This window comes from Uloborus diversus, chromosome 1, assembly GCF_026930045.1.
Source record: "Uloborus diversus isolate 005 chromosome 1, Udiv.v.3.1, whole genome shotgun sequence".
Classification (NCBI taxonomy): domain Eukaryota; kingdom Metazoa; phylum Arthropoda; class Arachnida; order Araneae; family Uloboridae; genus Uloborus; species Uloborus diversus.
The window spans coordinates 46,730,817-46,743,691 of NC_072731.1; the positions used below are offsets into that span (position 1 = coordinate 46,730,817).

At 33.2% G+C, this 12,875-nt stretch overlaps 1 protein-coding gene across 1 annotated transcript in view; it reads right to left on the reverse strand.

Annotated features, from left to right (window-relative positions):
- Window positions 1-12,875, reverse strand: part of LOC129234403 (lachesin-like) — a 123,177-nt gene that overhangs the window by 39,026 nt on the left and 71,276 nt on the right. The window lies entirely within an intron of this gene.

The following is a 12,875-nucleotide window of genomic DNA, read 5'->3' on the forward strand; positions in this document are numbered from 1 at the left end:
TTAGGTTGCGTATTAACTTCACGCTATTTGATTTACAGAGCCTACTGCAATGCACAAAACTCATTTAGCCCCACCTTTGGGAGATTGGCATTAACTTTTGAAAACTTTGACTCTCAGTTTCCTACTACATGGATGCACTTGAGCCCTTTAGATGCAGAAATGCTCTGAGAATTTAAACTAGATAAGGGTGTGTGTGCCAAATATACTAAAATAGTCTTTAATCTAGCTCTGCGATTCTCAACCGGTGGAGAGCACTAGTACGCACAAAAATTTGATCTCTCTTCAGAGATTTTTTCTCCAATACGCATAAAATCCCTTCCGGAAAAAAAAGTAACACAATTATAATAGAAAAAAAACCTAAGCGACACATTTTACTTGAATTTTGCGAATTACAGTCAAGCCCGCTTAATGGAATGGGCAATTTGCCAGGAAAAATTATTCTAATAAGCGGGATATTCCATTATCCGGGAAAAGAATAACACACACCAACGGTGTAGTACATGGGAATTTTATTACATTAAGTGGGATATTCTATTATCCGATATTCCATTAAGCGGGCTCGACTGTATTATTTTCTATGACTTTTCAGCAATGTTTATTACTTCTGTATAGTTATTACAACTAGTTACATTATTCTATACATTTAAATGTTTTTGTAACAGTTCTTTATTACTAAATAAAGCTTCTCCGTCACCATCATACGAGTATTTATTAATTCAATTATGTTTATTATTATATTTCATAAACATAAAAACAAAAAAGAGCTTTAGTCATTCGCAAAAATTTTCACAAATATTTAACGATCCTTAAGTTTATTTAAAAAAAATCGAAATAACTTTACCTGTACGTAGAAAAATCATATGTTTTTAACAATCCGGAAAGCAAGGGGGCATTGGATTTTTAAGGGGGGAGGGAGAGGAAGAAGGATTAGGAAAGAAAGAAGGAAACAAAGAACATGTCCGGTTCGCTTTTTTTTTTTTTTCTTTTCAAAAAGCTATCATGCAACACGAACGCAATCAATTTTTGCATCTTGAAAATCCATTGACATTTGGATATAAAAAATAAAAATACTGTGAAAAATTACTGAATTGAAAAAAAAAAAACATTTTAAATAATTTTGCTTTTTGAAGATCAGCAGTTTCAAATCATTAGGTCTGTCTTAACTTTGACTTAAGGGTTGTAAATTACTGCTTAAGTTCAGTATGTATAGGATTTCTGATCATGACTGCAATAGCAAGCAATCGAAGAATATTTGCTGCTATGAAATATGTGTTTTTCACATAGTTTTTCTTTTTTTTTCTACCTTCACATATGACGATGCTTTTGTGATTTCATTGCGGGAAACAATTATTACCATCGTTCACGACATTTTTTATTTTTTTTTTAGCGTCAATATATTAAGATGATTCAAAATGATATAAATTGCAAAGAGGAGAATATTTATTCAAAGTGATACTAACAAATGTGTAGTGTACATTTTCCTAAAAATCAGCAGCAATAAAGAGCAAAACGGCATTTTTGAAAAAATTGCTAAGAGGTGCACTTTTTCACTTTCCACATATTTTTTTTATAACCGAATATCGATGAAAATCGGTTAAAGAGCTACAAAGCGAGTTATAAATTCACAGACACTCATACATATTTTAGAATTTGCTTTATTTAAAGTTCTTCAACATAATAAAACGTTTTAAAGAAGTCCCTCGTTTAGAATTTCTTTTTGAGTATATTTAAAGCTTTTGTTGCTTTTATTGATTCATTTTTTTAAATGCGTTTCTCTTTTCTGCTTTGGGAAAGCGTCCTATTTATTTCAAAGTAAAGATATTCTTTGAAATTATTTATCGCTTGACTTAGTATTTGCTTTGATGAATCGCACGAAAATTCCTTTAAACACGTTTTTGAATTCTCGAAGAAGGAAATAAAACCTTTCACAAAAACGCTGGTTTTCCGGTGTGCCTGAGAGCGGATTTGAATTTGGGTTGCAATTTTTATTTCAAGTGATACTGCTGTAAACAAAATTATATTTTCATTCAAATTATTCGGTGTTTTTTTCTCGTTCAATAAAATTAAAATAAAAAGGCAACGTCTTTCTTCACGCATAGCTAGTAGATTTCATTTTTAGTAATTGGGTTTCGGGCACAGCCTTGCTTGCGGCATAGTTTTAACTCTAGTTGTTACACGAGAAAAAACATTCGCTGGGAAGCTAATACCAGGTGGTTTTAAAGCCGATAAAGATGGGCTATATCCATAGGTTTTTACGTATCGCAGAGAGGAAAAAGTGGCTAGGTAACAATTTCAGATTTTTGCGGATGTTCGCCGAGGCAATCAAAATCAATCAGTAACCGAAATAAACTACTTCGTTTCAACTTTAAGGGGGTCCGGGACACAAAAATCCTCAAATTTTGCAATTTTTTTTTATAATTTGAAAAATTGCTCCGTTTTTTTCTGCTTAAGAGGACGTTTGAATCTTATTTCTACCTTAAATAGAACGAAAGTTATAGTTATTTTTGTTGCATGCATCTAACGAATGTGTACATAACTTTAAAACTTTAAACGCGTTTTTCTCCATGATGCAATTTTTCCCGATTTCCTGCATTCAAACTCTTATAAGTCAGGAACCGATAGAGATAAAGTAATGAAACTTGGAGCATATCTTTTTCAAGCAATTTACTTTAATTTTTATTCGGCGAATTTAAAAAAAACGTTTACTGCAAAAATTATGATTTTTTAAAAAAAAAGTATCTTTGAATTTTTCGAAAATTTTCTTCAAATATTTTTTATTTTTTATTGAATCAATATTTTTAAAATCGCCGAATAAAAATTAAAGCTTAGATATTTGTGCATACTTTTTTGAAAAAAAATTGAAAATTGACCAACAATATTTTGAGTTATAGCAATTTAAAGCAACCCCATTTTTTTGAAAAAAACTAATTAAATTTAAATAAAAAAATATATTTTTTTCATATTTATGTTATGATTTTGCTTATTAAATAAATGATGAATCAGTTCAAAAAATTTCAAAACTCTAAAGTACATAATAAAAAAATTTTCAAAATGTGTCCCGGACCCCCTTAACGAACTGGTTAGCATGCAAAATCTTCAGTTGTCTACTGCGTTGTTTGAATGCTGTCCAAACGAGCCGCCCCCCCCCCCCCCCCTTCAAAGAAAGCGTATGCGAAGTTCCATTGAATGGTATTGCTTTGTTGTGTTTGTTGGTTGTAATAATGTAGCTTCTTTTCGTGTGAGGAAATCTATCAGTTAATTTTCAAATATGTAGATGAATTCAGGCATTCACTTTAGTTATATTTATTTAAAACAGTATTATATTGCATACATTAGGAATTGCTTGCTTATATGTGTTTCAGAGCTACAATAAACCTATTTTCAATTCATAAAAGTTGACCAGTTGGTGGGCCATTATTTATTATACAGGAAATATGATTTCTATACACAATAACGCGTAGTTTGTCATTTGTGTACCCTTTTAAAGAAATATAAAAATATAAGGCTGCGACATTTTTTATTCTGAAAAGTCAAAGCTAAACGAGTCTAAAGTGTTCTCAAATAAAAATTCTTTTCTAAAGCATAAAATTGCAAAAAAAAAAAAAAAATAATAATAAATAGATAAATAAATAAAAATAATTCGAATTTTGACCTCCTGAATTCAAATTATGTTTTTCGCAATCACGAGTGTGTGTGTGTGTGTGTATTTAGGCATGTGTGTTTATGTGTGTGGGGGGTATGTGTGTTTGTGTGTGGTGCGGAATGTGTATGTGTGTAGGCATATGTGTTTGTGTCTGTGTGCAGGCATGAGTGTTATAAGTGTGTGGGAAGTTGTGTGTAGGCATGAGTGTGATGAGTGTGTGGGTAGTTGGGTGTAGGTGTGTATGTGTCTGTATGTATGCATGTGTGTGTATGTGTTTGTGTATGTGTATGTGTTTGTGTATGCGTGTGTAGGTGTAGGTATTTGTGTGTGTGGTTGTGTAGTTGTGTATGTATGCGCGTGTGTGTTGCATATGGATGCAACCTTGAGACGGTTTTCGCTAGAGGAGCAGCATCATGAGGAGCCGGTCGACGGTGATGCTGCAGAGGGTGCTTGCGGGAAAATAAAATGATAGCACATCAAAACAGTCAAATGAAAGTAATAAGCAATCGTGATTGCTCAAAAAAAAAATTGAAATAAAAAGCTCTGCTTTTAGCAAATGCTAACAAAAACACACTAAACTAGAAAAGCATTCGAACTCCAGGTTAGAATTCTGAAAGAGAAATAAACGTATACCCCCCCCCCGAAAAAAAATGTTCGACATGACGTCAGTTCGAAGCAGAATTCTACCGATCGTTTTCCTGGAATAGGGTTGGAGTTTGAGGTCATAGTTTCTTGGAATAAGTTAGGTTGGGCCAAAAGTCGTGCAGAGGAGATAAGGGTTTTTTTTTATCATCGATAATCGACGGTTTTTATTGAACAATTGGTCTAATCCATCAGAGAATTGCAAGTGTACAAATCAGGTTTCAGCTAGTCTGGTTGGTGATTTTGGAATTGTGACATCGTTGAAAGAAAGGATGAGAAAGAAATAAGAATGTCTAACAGTAGATTTTGCACTCGCGACGTTAAAATAGGTGCATTTTTCTACATTCAGTAATTAATCATCAGTTAAAAAATTAAATAAATAAAAAGAAAATTGAAAATCTTACGCGGATAATCCAACCGTTGATAATCGGGAGTGCACCAAACAATATGGAATGAATGAATTTTTTTTGTAGAATCGCTTTTTTTTTCTTCAAAATAAACCATTCAGTGTTTTTAGTCTTTTTCTAGGCATTTCATTTTCATACAATCTAAAATTAATATGAAAATGAGCTACCTCATGTTTTGAAATCGCTGTTATTTGATATCGTATTAGTTTTCAAATGATCAAAAGTAGTAAATGCGTTTTCCTGTATCCAAACTTGATTTTAAAGTGAATTTTAAAGCTTATCTCGCACCGTTACAAGCTGTCATCATATGTTACACATTATTTTAGTTGTCAAGATAATTAGTAGTCCCTCAAAACCTTTGCACAACATTCTTGAATAAGTCCCATGCCCATGACCCCTTTTCTTCCATTGTTTCCTAAAATAAGGCATTGCATTTTTTTTCTCGGGGCCAGAGAAAACTCAATCTTTTTACTTGGATACAAACAATTCAGACATATTTAAGATTGGCTAATTAGTAACAGCTAAAAACGTCTGTAGAGAATAAGTAAGCTTAGTTTTTATGGCAACCTCGATCGAATAAACACCATAGCAGGAGCTTTTCCAATGATGGACAGACAATCAGCCAAAGACAGATTGTCTGTATTTATTCATGGCACTTAATAACATCTTGAAATATCTTTAATTTCACCAGTGTTATTACGCAGCATAAATTTTTTACTTGTTTTAACACGATCGTTATTTCTCTTAACACACTCTCTCTCTCTCTCTAAAAAAAGAAATACTTTTCCCACTGCTCTTCCCACTGCTCACTGCAAACATTAACGTTGTTTCTTTATATCTTTGTGAATTCTAGATAAATAATTGGTAAAATTAGAGTGATAAGTCTTAGTTTTTATATACATTTCTAAATCCAAAAATATTACAAAATGTTAGGGGAAAATATTGAGGAATTGACTCTAAATACAAAAAACTTGAGTGCAACAAAAACAAACTGACGGGATGGATTTGTTTTCTCTTTATTGCCACGCTGAAATCTCTAAGCAAGTGTATAAATATCTTAGACATATTCTTTACTTGCAGACTCGTGCTGTTGAAGAAAACTGTTTTTGCCAAAAAAAAAAGAATAAAACAAAAGAAAATAGAGAGGGAGAAGGACTTTTAAAAATGAGTGTAGGTTATAAAAACAAACAAACGGAAAAGAGCAATGAAAACGTGTTAATTAGATGAATTACATGATATGTTTGAAAATAATAACATACTATGCAGCATACGTATACTTTTATAAACGTTTAAAAATGGTTACCAACGTTGTCTCAATCATTTTAAAACACTCGAACGATGAACGTTAAGAACGACAACTAAGAGATAAGAAACTAGCTGATATGTGCATCACATGACTTCCTTTTACCCCTATCTAATGTTATTTCCCCATTATTGGCACTTTTAATGTGATTCAATAGTTAACTCTCTAAAAATCACCGACAGTGGCCAAATTGAAACCAAATTAAAAAAAAAAAATGAATATTTTTTAAATTGCCAAATTTGTCGCCAAGTTGGTGACCAAACTTGGCGAGTAACGGATTGGCGATACATCGCCAACTTCCCGTCAAATTATTACACCACTTGAGTTTGCATCGAAATTAACAGTAATTCCCCCCCCCCAATAAAAGAGGCAATCCCCCTTTAGAAACACTTGATTGCAAACAAAAGAGGAGGTACACAACTAGACTCCACTAGGAGTCTACGTACCAAATTTCATCTCTCTAGGACATACCGTTCTTGAGATATGTGACATACATGCGCACATCCGCACATATGTACATCCACACATACGGACGTCACGAGAAAATTCTTTGTTATTAACTCGAGGATTGTCAAAATGGAATTTCGGGGGTCTATACATTCTTAGGCCTTACTTACCCGGGTGTGGTCAGGTTGAAAAAAAAATCTCAACACTCATGCCGGGGTGAGCAAAATAGAAATTAAGCCGGATTTTTGAGTGAATTTTTTTTCACGAATACAATACTCCCTTTTTTTGTAAAAGGAAATAAAGAACGAGCTGATTTGTGCATTACATAACTTCCTTTTTTTTCCAGCTTAATGTTATTTCCCCATTGCTGGCAATTTTAATGTGATTCAATAGTTTACTCTCTAAATATCACCAATAGTGGCCAAATTTGTCGCCAAGTCAGCAACAACTTGGCGACCAAAAGACTGGCGATACATGGCCAAGGGTCCTCCAAATTATAACACCACTTGAGTTTACATCGAAATTAAAAATGATTTCCCCCCAAAAAGGGGCAAAAGACCCCTTTAGAAACACCCGAATGCAACCAAAAGGGGAGGTGCACAACTAGATCCCACTAGAGTCTACGTACCAAAATTCATCTTTCTAGGACTTACCGTTCTTGAGTTATGCGACATACATACGCACATACGCACATACGCAAATACATACATACATACGTACATACAGACGTCACGAGAAAATTCGTTGTGATTAACTCGGGAATCATCATTATTGGTATTTCGCGTGTTTATACGTTCTTAGACATTATCCACGTGTGGTCGAGTCGAAAAAAAAACTTAATATTCATTCCGGAGTGAGTAAAATGGAAATTAAGGTCGATTTTTGAGTGAAAATTTTTTCGCGAATACAATACTTCCTTTTTTGAAAAGGAGGTAATAATAAGCAAAAATTTTCATTAAAAAAAAAACCTTGTTCATGAAACTCAATACTTTAAAGTTAGCTCTCCAAAGATATAACTTTATGTCCGATATTTTAAATCTTTACATTTATTAAAATTAGCAATGCCTAATAACAATTCGTTCTTTGAAAAAAAAAACATGCATATAGATTGGGAAATTGATTTAAAAGAATGTGTCTTCCATTTTTAACGCAGCAGTAGGAATCATTGTACTCATTACTTTAATTCTTTATCTTAAATAAAGCAAAAATACAATTTTTAATCATTTTAAGTCTTAATGAATAGCATTATAATGACTTTCTTTCCCGAAGAATTAAAACCTAATGTAAATACTTTAATAGTTTAGATCAATGTAATAAATTACAACGTTTACCATTTTTAATTGATGACATTGTAAAATTCATTACAACTTAAGTAGTTATTATTCGACTAGAACGTTAATCGTAAGTTGAATATTAAAACTATTAAACGGTGACAAAATATTCTTAATTACCTTTTTCCTAAGGTTTGGGGAAAAAAACATTAAAAATAATTTTGATCTTGAGCAATAAATCTAAGAGGAATATATGTCTTTTTACTTCCTTTTACAAAAAAGGAAGTATTGTATTTCGCAAAAAAAAAAAAAAAAAAAAACACTTAAAAATCGACCTTAATTTCCATTTTACTCACTCTTGAATAAATGATGATGTTTTTTTCCGACACGACCACACGTGGATCAGTGCCTAAAAACGTATAGACACGCGAAATATCCATTTTGACGATTCCCGAGAGGAAAACAACGAGTTTTCTCGTGACGTCTGTATGTACGTATGTGCATATATATCGTATGTACGTATGTGCATATATATCGTATGTACGTATGTGCATATGTCACATAACTCAAGAGCGGTATGTCCTAGAAAATTGAAATTTGGTACGTAGACTCCTAGTGGGGTCTAGTTGTGCACCTACCCTTTTCGTTGCAATCGGGTGTTTCTAAAGGGGTCTTTTGCTCCTTTTTGGGGTAAATCATTATTAATTTCGATGCAAACACAAGTGGAGTTATAATTTGGCGGACACTTGGAGAAATATCACCACTCTTTTGGTCGCGAAGTTTTGTCGCCAATTTTTTTTTTTTTTTTTTTTTAAATCAGATTTCAATTTCGCCACTTTTGTTTATATTTAGAGAGTAAACTATTGAATCACATTAAAATTGCCAGTAATGGGGAAATGACATTAGATAGGGGTAAAAGGAAGTCATGTGATGCACACATCAGCTAGTTTCATTTTAATTCTTGGTTTAAAAAAAAATTTCGTAGAAGTTTTTTTTTAAACCAAGTCATAATTGTAAGTTTTTTTTTTTTTTAATGTTTGTGACCGCTTGTCAGTTTTAAACAATATACAGGCCGTTATGATCAAATAAAAAATTTAAAAACAAATCATTAATGCGATATAGTTAAAAAATCATGTCTTCTTAATCGATTAATCATACTTTAGGTAAAGTATAAAATCCTAACGTTTGCCAAAACCAATTACAAATTTGATTTTGTAAAAGTATGTAATATGTAATTTTAAAAAATTAAATATGAATATAAATTTTCACCATCCAGATTTTATACGATTGTGTTCAATGCAATTTACTTAACTTTTGGTGATGACTGCTCGCTATGAGGATCAAGAGATGGATTTTTTCCCCGATGGACGCGCGAACGGTTTAGAGTATACACGGAAGGCTATGTGATTCAATATAATGCTGCAGCTGGTGTGTACAGTATATTATTCCTGCAATATGCACCTGTAGGATGGTACATAATTCATTTTGATGCCGAGATCTTTGCTGCTTCTCTGCATTGGAAAAACTCACGACAAAAGCATTCATTCAGTCTGTTGCCGTAAAATATGTCGTATCACTATATGGAAACTCAGACCATATTAAAATGAAAGCAAACTTTAAACTCCATGAAATCAGAGAGAACAATCCTTCTTTAATGGATATATTTACATGCAAGAATCCACGGAAATGTGAAGACATATTCGTTGAATAGGAGATGATCTTTAAAACAACGAAATAACAAGCATATTCATCCATATTCCTGTAATAGATATGATTACATGAAAACTATAGATACTCTGAAGTCAGACCAAGCTGTGAAGTCAGTAGGTGCATTGGGGGTCAATACTAAAAACGGCTGGAAAACGTGCTGCCATGGACCATGTAAGGAATTCGTAGCGAAACTCAGTCAAAAGGCATGATTACTTGGTACAACATCTTAATAAAATATGTAAACTACCCTAAGACATTTGTGAAATCTGCAAAATGGATCCTATTAATGTCAAACACCTTCTTTAGTGTTAAGGCTTGGAATCAGTGGCTCAGAATTGTTAAAACACCCAAGTTATATTCGACTGTCAGAAATCTAATTAGCTTTTACTGAACTCAACCCTATTTTTCTGTCTTGTTTGTCCAATTATATACTATGTTTATCTTCTGCCCTTGTATATTTAAACTACACATCTCAATGGATTCATTTCCGGTTGGTCGTATGTAACAACAGCGGCTAAAACGTTTTAATTAATGAAGCAACTACTATATGTCAAATTCTAGATATGATGGCACAGTCAAAGTCTGTGCAATGTTAGTACAAGCTGATTGTCATAATAAACACTAATTTTAAAGTAAAGGTTGTGTAAGTTGAGAAGAGTCAGGAGGAATGCGAGAGCGATTCATTTTTTTCTTAACAAACTGAACATTTTTAAAGCACCTCGAGTGGCTCAAGAACGTTGTTGATACATCAACTGACAAGCCCAAAATACTTTTCACATTTTATTTCGCAACAGGTCCCCAATTCATCCCTCCGTCTCAGTTATACCGTCTTTTTCTTACAATATAGCACATGCAAAATATATGTTTTGAAGTACCAGAAGTTGTGTGTAACAAACGAATTATTTATAAATATTGAATTCATCATGTAACAGAAGCTGTACATTTAATGTCTCACACCTTACGAAAATACAGTAACAATCTCTCATAACTTCGGAGGGCATTCATTGAGATGCACCGTGGGAGAAAAACTCATTTTGAACTTTAGTGTCTTTAATTTCTTTCCTTGATTTTTTACATTTTTTTCTTGATGAGCTTAGTTTGTTTTATGTGTTGAAAGGGTTGTTACGTTCGTCCCAAATCGTCATATTTTCCCTTTCACATTTTTTATGGCACTATAAAAGGAAAAAATTTATCTTTCTTATCTTGCCAGGAGCTAAAATACATTAAAAATGTTGACTTGTTATTGAAATATTTAAACAATTAGAGTTATTGACGTGAGAAATTGCTTGTGACGAACGTAATCGTTTTAAACAAACACTGAATCTTCTTTTTTTCGAACTTTTAGTTCAAGAAGAGATATATAAAATATATATTTTGAAATAATTTAGTTTTTTTTTTTGAGTGTCACCGTACAATATTTTGTAGTTTGTACAAGAATTATCTCGATTTTTAAAACTTATTTGGGGCATTTTATGTTATGGCTAAATGGCATCTCAAAAACATGAGTTCAAGCAGAGCAATAACTGGCAGGTAAACAGAGAAAATGACAGGAAAAAAAAGCAGCAGAACGTATGCGAATGTTACGGCAAAGTAAAAAAAAATGAAGAAAAATATTAAGAGATTAAAACTGAAAGAGAGAGAGAGAATGCAGGAGAGAGATGAGAATTAATAGCAGAAAAGCTAGAAAGTAAACTTTGTACAAATTTTTAAACCTATATAACATGGGCTTTCTCAACGTGCAAAGTTTACGGAAAGACAATAAAAACACTCTTCCAAGGTGTCCCAGGAAAAAAAAAGACGATTATATTTTATCTTGCTAAAATATAATAATAGTTCTGAAATCACTCATACAATGTGTTCCAAGTATATATATCCCTACTAGACCAGCCGCGGAGCGTCGCAAATTGCGAAAACTTTTGAGGTTTCGCTTTTTTTTTTTTTTTTTTTTTTTTTTAACGTTAAGAACGGTAAGTGCAGTATATAGACATATAACTTGTGATTTTCTCCAATGATATGACACAGTGAATATTTCACTACAGTTAAAATCATACGGTTATATCAAAAATGTTGATCAAATCACTTTGTCGCAGTTTCCTCTATTGACACCATATGAATAATATAACCCTTAAATCACTACTTATAACTACTTTGCACGATAATGCAAAAAGATAACAGATATTACCTGTTGTTATGAAATAAAAAAAACATACCTTAATAAATAATACATAGTGAATGAACTATTGACGACATGTTGTTTAGATGTCTGAAATACACTCTATAACAAAAAAAAAAAAAAAATCGACGCAACAAGAAGCAATCATGCGATAGCTTTGAAATTTTGCATGCATGAGTTTTTTGACCAGATATGCAAATGATTAACATTTGGTGTCCAATGAATGAATAGTTCAATCTCCAGCACATCAAAACTGCGCATCCAGCAGATGTATATAAAGAGCAGTTCCTCAACAGTTGTAAAACTTTCGGTTTGATTGCGATTCAGATTACCTTTCAACAACTTAAAAATGTCTCGCCGCATGGTTCGTGCTCATTACGAGCAACTGTCAGAGTTTAAAAGAGGTCGTATCATTGTATTGAAAGAGGCAGATTACATACGGCACGTGTTGGTATTAACTGTCTGCAAGCTTGTCAACATCTTCCGTGGCCTGCCAGATCGCCAGATCTCTCTCCCATCGAGCATGTCTGGGATATGATGGGATGGCGATTGCATCTGGCAAGGAATGTTGATAACCTCGTCCGACAATTGGAGCAAATTTGGTCGGAAATACCGCTGGACACCCTCCGGAAGCTTTATCGGTGTTTGCTACGCCGTGCTTCAGCTTGTATCCAGGCTCGAAGCGGGTCAATGCCTTATTGAACTTGTTACTGTAACTCTGACATAAATTATTCAATTGTTGTGAGAATTTAATCATTTACTATTCTGTACATTGTCTTCCTATCCACTATTTTTCATCTCAATCGGATCACTCCTTTTTGGTGCGTCAATTTTTACTTCCTTTTACAAAAAAGGAAGTATTGTATTCGCGAAAAAATTTTCACTCAAAAATCGCCCTTAATTTCCATTTTGCTCACCCCCAAATGAATGTTGAGTTTTTTTTTCGATTCGACCACATGCGGAAAAGTGCCTAAGAATGTATAGACACGCGAAATATCCATTTTGACCATCACCGAGGTAATTAACGACTTTTCTCGTGACGTCTGTATGTATGTGCGTATGTGTGTATGTGCGTATGTATCTCGCATAACTCAAAAATGGTATGTCCTAGAAAGTTGAAATTTGGTACATAGACTCGTAGTGGGGTCTAGTTGTGCACCTCCTATTTTGGTTGCATTCGGGTGTTTCTAAAGGGGTCTTTTGCACCTTTTTGGGGGGAAATCATTGTTAATTTCGATGCAAACTCAAGTGGTGTTATAATTTGGCGGTCACTTGGCGA